Here is an 8606-nt window from a genome sequence, read left to right as displayed (position 1 = left end):
TGACTATAGTAGGTCAGTGGTGGACCATAGTAAGGCAGCAATGATTCTGCGAGTATTGAGCTGATTACAACCATGAGAGTTGTATTGGAATGGGTGTTGAGATTGAGTACCACTAATCGGGTCGTGGTAGTGTATAAGTTATCATTGATAGACTAATTAAGTAGAGTATCTACCTAGTGAATAATTATTCTTTCTTATCAATAGAGAGTCGTATTATTATACGAGGAAGGTTGCGGTGCAAGCATAGAACTCTAGTAACGATGATGTCTAGAATGAGATCCCAGGTTCGATTTTCGAAATCGAGGGAGTTTCAAAGGTGATTGTGTATAAGCTCGAGGAAGAGCATGGGTCCATAGAATGATGGACGGAATAGCAAATATTTAGGCATGTGAAATACGATGCTATAATACTTGATGTTGATATAAATACTCATATGTTTCGTTCTCCTATGACAAACCTCTATAGTTCAGAGGTAGGTTCCAAGCCAGATATTTTGTGGCAGTATATTTTTTTTCATATATACAATTCTCTTCAATTCGTTCTTTTCTCTTCTTTTCATTTCATGTAAGCTGAGAAGAACAACCCTTCCAGAAAGGGGAGGTATTGCCGAATGACTATCTATCTGTGTGATAGAAGCCTAGTAGGATACCAGCTATTGTTTAATCACTTGTCAAGTACTAAAGGCTGGCCACCTTCTGTACTAACTAAGCGATATAACAAGTGTTCATGATCATAGTGATCTCTCAACAAATTCCTTTACTTCTATTTGATTGATCAAACTTTGGGAAATAGAAATAACTGAAAAAGGAGTAATAAAGTGGTGGTAGTATGCGGAATGGGAACACATTCGTGATACTAAGGTTGACGTGGTTATTAAAAGGTTAAAGAACGCTAACGAGCAAAAGTATAACCAGTATAATATTAGAAACGGAAGGTGATAGCGATTACGAACTGGAAAAGAATGGGTATTGAGAAGCAAAAGCTATAATGATTAGAAGCTATAATGAGAGTCTGTGCAATAGACTTGAAAGAAATTGGAATGATCACATAACGCGGATTGAGTTTTCTTATGACAATAGATCATATGTCAGTATTGAGATATCGCCTTATGAGATCCTTGAGGGAAGACAATGTCGATCTCCCTTATGTTAGGATGAAGTTGTAGAGCGCAAGATGCTCGGACCCGCAGTAGTCCAAAGGACCAAGGATATGATAGATCTAATCAGAGGACGGCTGGTAGTAGCCCAAGATGGACATGATAAGTATGTTGATTTGACACAAAAGGATAAAGAGTATGAAATAGGGGACCTAGTAATGTTATAGGTATCCCTTGGAAAGGATTGATGAGGTTCGGAAAGAAAGGAAAGCTAAGACTACAATTTGTTGGACCCTTGGATATATTAAGACGTTTGGGAAGTTAGCATATGAGCTAGCCCTAACCCCGAACATGTAGCAGGTCGTAACGTGTTTCACGTATCAATGTTAAGGAAGTGTAATTCAGATGCCAGATAAATAGAGGCATATGAGCGCATAGATATGCAACCCGACGTAACCTATATGGAGCAACCAGGAAGGGTTATAGAGTGAAAAGGAACAAGTGCTTAGGAGAAGGATTATCAAACTAGGCAGAGTTTGGTGGTAGAACCACAATGTGGGAAAATTGACTCGAGAGTTAGAAAGTGTAATGCTAAGAAAGTATCCCCATTTGTTTTCTATCTGATTCCGGGACGGAATCCTTTTAAGGAGGGGAGACTGTAATAACCCCAATTTTTGGAAAATTTTTGAAACCCTTATGAATAGTGTTTTTGCTGAATGAGAAAACTTTTCATGCCACACTATGTAGGGGTTCTGATATGGATATTCTGAGATTTTATTAGTACTTTATATGGGATATAAGTGTATGTAAAGATCGTCAGAATCCAAATCCGAACACTTTGGTTTTTCCCGGAAATCCACAAGATACGGAGAGAATTGAGTATAAGGTAACAGGATAAAAAGGATTTAAATTAAAGGGTTATAATGGAGGATCATAAAAAGGAATATAATGTATTGAGAAAGGTTAAGGGAACCTAAGTAATAAGATCCCGGGTATGATCCTTCAAACGATAAACGAGAACGAAAGTTAAGCGAACCGTATAACAGATCAGCGGTCATTAGGCAAACGATTAGGAAGTTAATCAAAGGGATTAGTGGGAATGATGTCATCCAACCAATAGAAAGAGGACAAGGAAGGGAGGATGACATCATGAGGATGATATAAGCATGACATGGGAAGGAAGGAGGTGTGGTTGAATGAGAACCACACAAATTCAAGGGCAAGAAGGTAATTGACTAAAGCAAGCACAAAAACCAAGCAACCAAGCCAAGCAAAAACCATTTTCATCAAAAATCAAAAGCAACCAAGGCTTGTTCATGAAGCTCTCGGGTGGTTTTCTTAAAAAATGAAAGTCCAAGCTCCTCCACTTACTATTTAGCAAGGTAATTATCTAAGCTTCCCCATGGATAGTTACATACTTCCTATAAGTTTAAGCTTCTAATTCCAAGCCAATCTTTTTCTATAAATCATGAAAGAAGATGGTGAATAGTGTTTTCAAGAACTAAAATTTGTGTTCTTGAAGTTTTGTTTAGATTAAGCTTGGATAAGGGCTTTAAAGGTGATTCCAAGCCATTCTCTTGATTCCCCACTCTCCAAGGAAGGTATAAACTACAAACCCTAGCTTTAGTTTTGAGTAATTAGGATTGAATGTGTTTGATATAGCATATGTGAAGCATGATGCTTGAATGGTTGAAGTTTGGTTGAGTTTGTAGAGATTAGTTGGTTTTGTTGCATTGTTGGAGTTGTAAATCTTGGTAATTAGTTAAAGAACCTAAGTAAAGCTTTTAGTTCATGTGAGGAATAAGTATAAATGGTTAATGTGGATTTGTTGGGGTTGTTATGATGTGATAAGGATGGATGTTTGTTGTATGATGGATTTGAGGTTGAATTTGAGGTTGATTTGGAATGGGTTTGAATGGTTTAAACATTGGTAATCGCGTGAACATAGCCGTCGTAATGTCCGATTTTCTTTGGACTGTTTTTGTGCATAACATTAGGACCCGAGAACCCCCTGCTAGATTGTGACCACTGCCATGTTTAGATAGCTCATGTTACGAGCTTCGTTTTGATATGTAGTTTGTTCGATTCCGATGCACGGTTTAGGAGAAACGACCGTTTTAAGTAACGGCGTTTCGCGAACGAAACTTTTCCCCTCGCCTTACTTTGAAACATAGGTTAAAGACCATAAAGGGTTAATTAATGTATGAAACATTTATGGTAAGTGTGTTAGGCAGTTGGGAAGACACTCGCGAAGGAATCGCCTTAAAACTCGTAAAGGTTAAATTATTAAAAATGGTGGAGCCGAGGGTACCCGAGTGACTTAAGCGAATCAGTGAGCGCAAAACGAGCGTTAGAGTCTAAGTTAGTTAAAGTATAGATTTACAAGTGACTTTGGTTTAATTCCAACTTACTTGTTGCTTATAGGTTACCAGACTCGTCCCGAGCCATTTGTAACCCCCAGTCGCTCAGGCAAGTTTTCTACCCGTTATACTGTTGTTGTGATGTAAATATATGTATATGCATTATCTTGTGATATTGCATGATTGTTATTAGCAAATTTTGCGATATATTGGAGCATGCTGATATGGTATATATGCATGTCTGTTTCATAATCTGGTTATCTATATGTTGATTTCAATGCTTATAGTTGCATAATACCTATGCTAGAGGATAGCGGTAACTTGCTTATACCCTTAGTATAGGGACCCAAAGGTGAAAATATTTTCTAAAACCGGGAGTCGAGGATCCCGAGTAGATTTCATATATATATGGATATGGATATATATATATATATATTTATATATATATATGGTTATAGTTTTCCAAACTATTAATCGAATAAGGTTTATTCGATAACTTTAACTTTATTTTATTATTGAATATTATTTTGAATATTCATTCGAGGACTTATGACTCCTTTTATTTTATTATTTGAATATTATTTGAATATTCATTCGAGGGCTTATGACTCAGTTTATATTATTTATTGAATATTATTTGAATATTCATTCGAGGGCTTATGACTCAGTTTATATTATTTATTGAATATTATTTGAATATTCATTCGAGGGCTTATGACTCAGTTTATATTATTTATTGAATATTATTTGAATATTCATTCGAGGGCTTATGACTCAGTTTATATTATTTATTGAATATTATTTGAATATTCATTCGAGGGCTTATGACTCAGTTTATATTATTTATTGAATATTATTTGAATATTCATTCGAGGGCTTATGACTCAGTTTATATTATTTATTGAATATTATTTGAATATTCATTCGAGGGCTTATGACTCAGTTTATATTATTTAATGAATATTATTTGAATATTCATTTGAGGATCTATGACTCCGATTATTTGCTGAGATATATTCTGTATTTTATTAAAGAATAATGTTTCGATAATCAAACTTATTTTCAATTATTCAAATGAAGATAATACTTTCATATAAGTATATCTTTGGTTATTTAATACTCGTTTCAAGTATAAGTTTTAATACTTCTACTTCAATTATTTTTATAAAGATTATTCTTTATGGGAATATTATTTAATTAATAATATTCAGATATTTTCTAATATTCTGGGGACTGATTTACTTCATTAAATCAGCCTTACTCCAAACACTCTTTAAAGTGTTTTCGAGTCTTCAAAATGATTTTTAAAAGTCAGAGCGGATCCCAAAACTCATTTTTATATTTAAGATCTTCCTTTTTAAAGGGGATTTAAATACTCGCTCAAAACCTGGGGAATCCGGCTCTGTGGTGTATTTTATATTCGCAACGAGGTTGCAGATTTGGTAAATGAATTGATTACTTGCCCAACGTTCGGGAAGTAAGCCCATCTCATTGAGTCGGCATAAGCGACAGGCCGGGGTACGGTCTATTATTGTGTAAGTGGCTGGGTGGCAGTCCATCAACGCGTGAGGGGCCGGGGTACGGTCTAGCGCGAGGTCCTAATGCGGCCAGGGTGATGACCGGTGAGGAATTCATCCATCTACAGTAGAAAAGGTTACTTATTGGTATCTTTGCCTGATCAGCGAGATATCGGGTTTATGCCAAAATTCTTTTCCTTTCCAAAATTCATTGGATGTTTCAAACTCTGTTCATACTTTGCATAACAGAGGTTCCAGGAAATGTTTAAAGGGATATATATATGTGGATATATATATATATCGGGGCTAAATAAAGTATCTCATAACTTTTTCATTCAATAATATTTCAAAGATTGAATCTATTCAAGTCTTATCTTGTGGTCTCATCAGTGGGATGAACTTTTGAAATTGATTATAACTTGAACGGTGGTAGTTCAAGTAGTATTTGGGAATGATATAAGTGTAGTGAAGTATTTGGTAACTTCATCTTTTAAACTTATATCTAATTAATAATTGTCTTATGAATGACAAAGATTTTCAGAAAAACGTTGAGACAAGGTTAGATATATGAGATCACCTTGCAACGATATTTTTATACAGTTATACAATGGGACTTTGTGTATATTATGCATGGGAGAGGACTTCCAATATTTTGAAAAGTATATATGTATATATACTGAATATTTTGCGACTTCATCGCATTAAGATATCAACTTGGTTCATTTCTTTTGACCAAGACTTTCATGAGTATTATGAGTAGGCTCATATATTGTAAATCATTATACATATTATTTTGGTGGGCTTGCTGCTCACCCTTGCTTTATTTCTTCATCACACAACAACAGTTAGGAGAGATTGCCAGACTCCAGCAGACCCAGCGCAAGCGCGTGGGAAGCGTTCCGCGTCTTCCCGTTGATGTTGTAGCTGCTATAGCTGCAGAGGTAGATCTATTGTAGATCAAACCATCTACTTTTGAGAATCAATTATGTATAATTATAACTTGTGGCAGATAATGGCAATTAACTGTAAATTTATCAAGTAATCATTTTGGGTTGTAATAACTTTTAAATTGTGGATTCAAAGACTTGTACTTATTTAAATTTCATCTCTGAGACTATAACGGGTTGTGGTGTGTGTTAGTGTGGGGTCACAGCATAAGGTTAGTATTATTAATTAAGTGAAGTGATATTGTGGAAAGAAAGACCGTGACAACCCGGATCCCCGACCCCGGATTTGGGGGTGTTACAATGTGTGTCTTTGATCCAGTAGTTAGAGCAGTGTTGTGTGCTTTACTTGGGGTTAGTGCGTGACTGATCAGCAGCCTAACCTTGGTTTTTAAAATAAAAATATAATATCCAATTCTAAATCATAATTCATTGTTCACTTGATATCATAACCCTTTCCAATTGATGATCATTATTCTCAGTCTTGTCATTGAGACTTGCTGAGCTAGTTAGCTCATTTGTGCGATGTTGTTTATGTTCTTTTCCAGTTAAGAAAGAACCAGTTGGTAGCGAGGATCCCCAATCCAGTGCGAGAGCTAGGGGTCCAGGTTGATCGAGTTAAGCTATCAGGCATCTTTTGAGATAATTTAAGTTTGTAAAAGTTTGTAATATTGTTTAATACTCAGTTCTGAGTTTGAATAGTTGGGATTTGGACGTTTGTAATATAAAGTGTGTGTGTGGCTTGTGTACATACTTTAACCTGTTACGGTCCGTGGTAGTTGGTAAGTAGAGTCACTGCATAATATTATTATCTTTATTATTATTATAAGCAGGTTATAAATAAGGTATGTGTGTGGACCCCAAACTTCTGACCCGGGTTTGGAGGGCGCCACAATCTAAGTCCAACAATATCAAATCTATGTTGTTGTTTCCTGCAAGGTTGTCGGCAGTGCTAAAATCATTGATTTTCTTTCCATCGGAATCTACAAGCATCATATCTGATTACCTTTGACTCTTTGACCCTGCCTAAGTTTGCTTTAGCCTGGGAAATGTTAAAATTTGGATAAAGGATCAGATTAAATAAAGCAAGATCAAATGTAAATAAGTAGAGTAATTGCTACAATTTAATGATGGAATCTCTTAAACTATAAAAAAAATTTACCTTATCGCTTGGGTAACAGACGCAAGAACATCCTGAGTTATACGATGTTCTGCTCCATTACTGACAATAATCTGATCAAGTGAATAAGATAATTCATGACATTTAGTCGCATACGAGTACACTGCAAATATGTTAAAGATGATACCGCAGGGAAGCATTTCTAATGAACTCTAGTGGAATCATATCCATGCAGCATACACCAAAAGTTGAGCCCCTAAATCAGAAGAAAAGTTGAACTCCAGTGGAATGCATCTTGATGCCAACAAAAAGCAATCGTCTGCTATGTCTGGCCTAGATGTGAAATCCTGCAGAGAATATTTACAATATCGATACATGTTTAGATATATAAGTAGCGGTGAATAGGAAGTAGGCATTTTCTATGATTGAAAAGCGATTCAATCAAACCTTTTAAGCATTTCTCACCTGAAGAAATTAATACTTCTGATTAATGAAATACCCGGCCAACATCCTTTTCAACACTTTTATTTGTTACTAATCCAAACAAGGTGTGTAAAACCTCTTATCACACTACGAACACAAAATTGATATTTTATGTATCAAAAAAACAAAAGTCTTGAATTCTATATAGTGAGAGAACATCCAAACTATAGTTCTTTAAAAGTCAAATATTGTGATGAAGCTAAAAAAAAATTAGCAAATGAGTTATTTAAAGCTAGACAATGCATAATAAAGTAATAACATACCAGAATACTTGGATTTCTTTGGATCTTTATTCACAACAGTAATAGTAAACTGTGCAAAGTGACTCCATCCTGTTTTAACGGTAGAATAATTCATAGAATAAGACATTATATACAGTGACAAGAAAATATCATTGTAGCTTTACCAAAAATTTATCATACCTGGAAGAAGCTTTTCATGATTGGCAACACACAGAAATAACGAGAGGTGGTTGCATACATCACAGCCTTGGAGGTAAATCAATATGTACCTGTCATAAAATGCACTTAAGCTTAGTAGAATATAATTAATTATTTCAATAAAGAATGCACAGATGTGACAGTCCGCAGCATGATTTCAATTATATTGAAATATCCACATAATTCTACTAATTAAATATATCAGCAGAAGGCATGTGGCTATAGTTATCACTGTTCATTGCACTAAGGACTAAAACTTTATGCTACTGATACCTATACACCCCGCATACTCTTTTCAACACTAGTAGCACCTCATACGACATGCCCAGTTCTTGAGGCACGCCTTAACACACTATTTATTAGACATTATGAGCTTTATTTACTTATAAGTTCGTTATAACTTATTGACAAGTGTTTGCCTGCAATTCAAAACTTATAAGTTGATAAGTTGAATGTTGGTAATGAGGTTTTTTTTTTTAACTTATTTTTTATTTTTTACTTTTTTATTAACTTTGGTTTTAATATAAATATTTTTTAATGTCAATCTAACTTAAAATTCACGAATTAAGATAATTATATATAAAAATTATTTATTTTAGTTCATTTAAGTGAAAGAAAATTCTAACTTATAAATAAAATTATCCAA

At 34.7% G+C, this 8606-nt stretch overlaps 1 long non-coding RNA gene across 2 annotated transcripts; it reads right to left on the bottom strand.

Moving 5' to 3' along the window:
- Positions 1-6691: 6691 nt before the first annotated feature.
- On the bottom strand, positions 6692-8174 carry LOC141716992 (uncharacterized). 2 transcript variants are annotated; one of them, XR_012573483.1, is made up of 5 exons: positions 7943-8174; positions 7784-7852; positions 7503-7607; positions 7080-7384; positions 6692-6959 (listed from the first exon to the last, which is right to left on the bottom strand). It is a non-coding gene; the product is annotated as an uncharacterized LOC141716992 (long non-coding RNA). The 2 variants fall into 2 exon arrangements; XR_012573482.1 differs by lacking the exon at positions 7503-7607.
- Positions 8175-8606: the final 432 nt, after the last annotated feature.

Source organism: Apium graveolens, chromosome 4, assembly GCF_009905375.1.
Source record: "Apium graveolens cultivar Ventura chromosome 4, ASM990537v1, whole genome shotgun sequence".
Lineage (NCBI taxonomy): Eukaryota > Viridiplantae > Streptophyta > Magnoliopsida > Apiales > Apiaceae > Apium > Apium graveolens.
The sequence above is the reverse complement of the archived record's forward strand: the minus strand, read 5'-3'. Positions and strand labels throughout refer to the sequence as shown.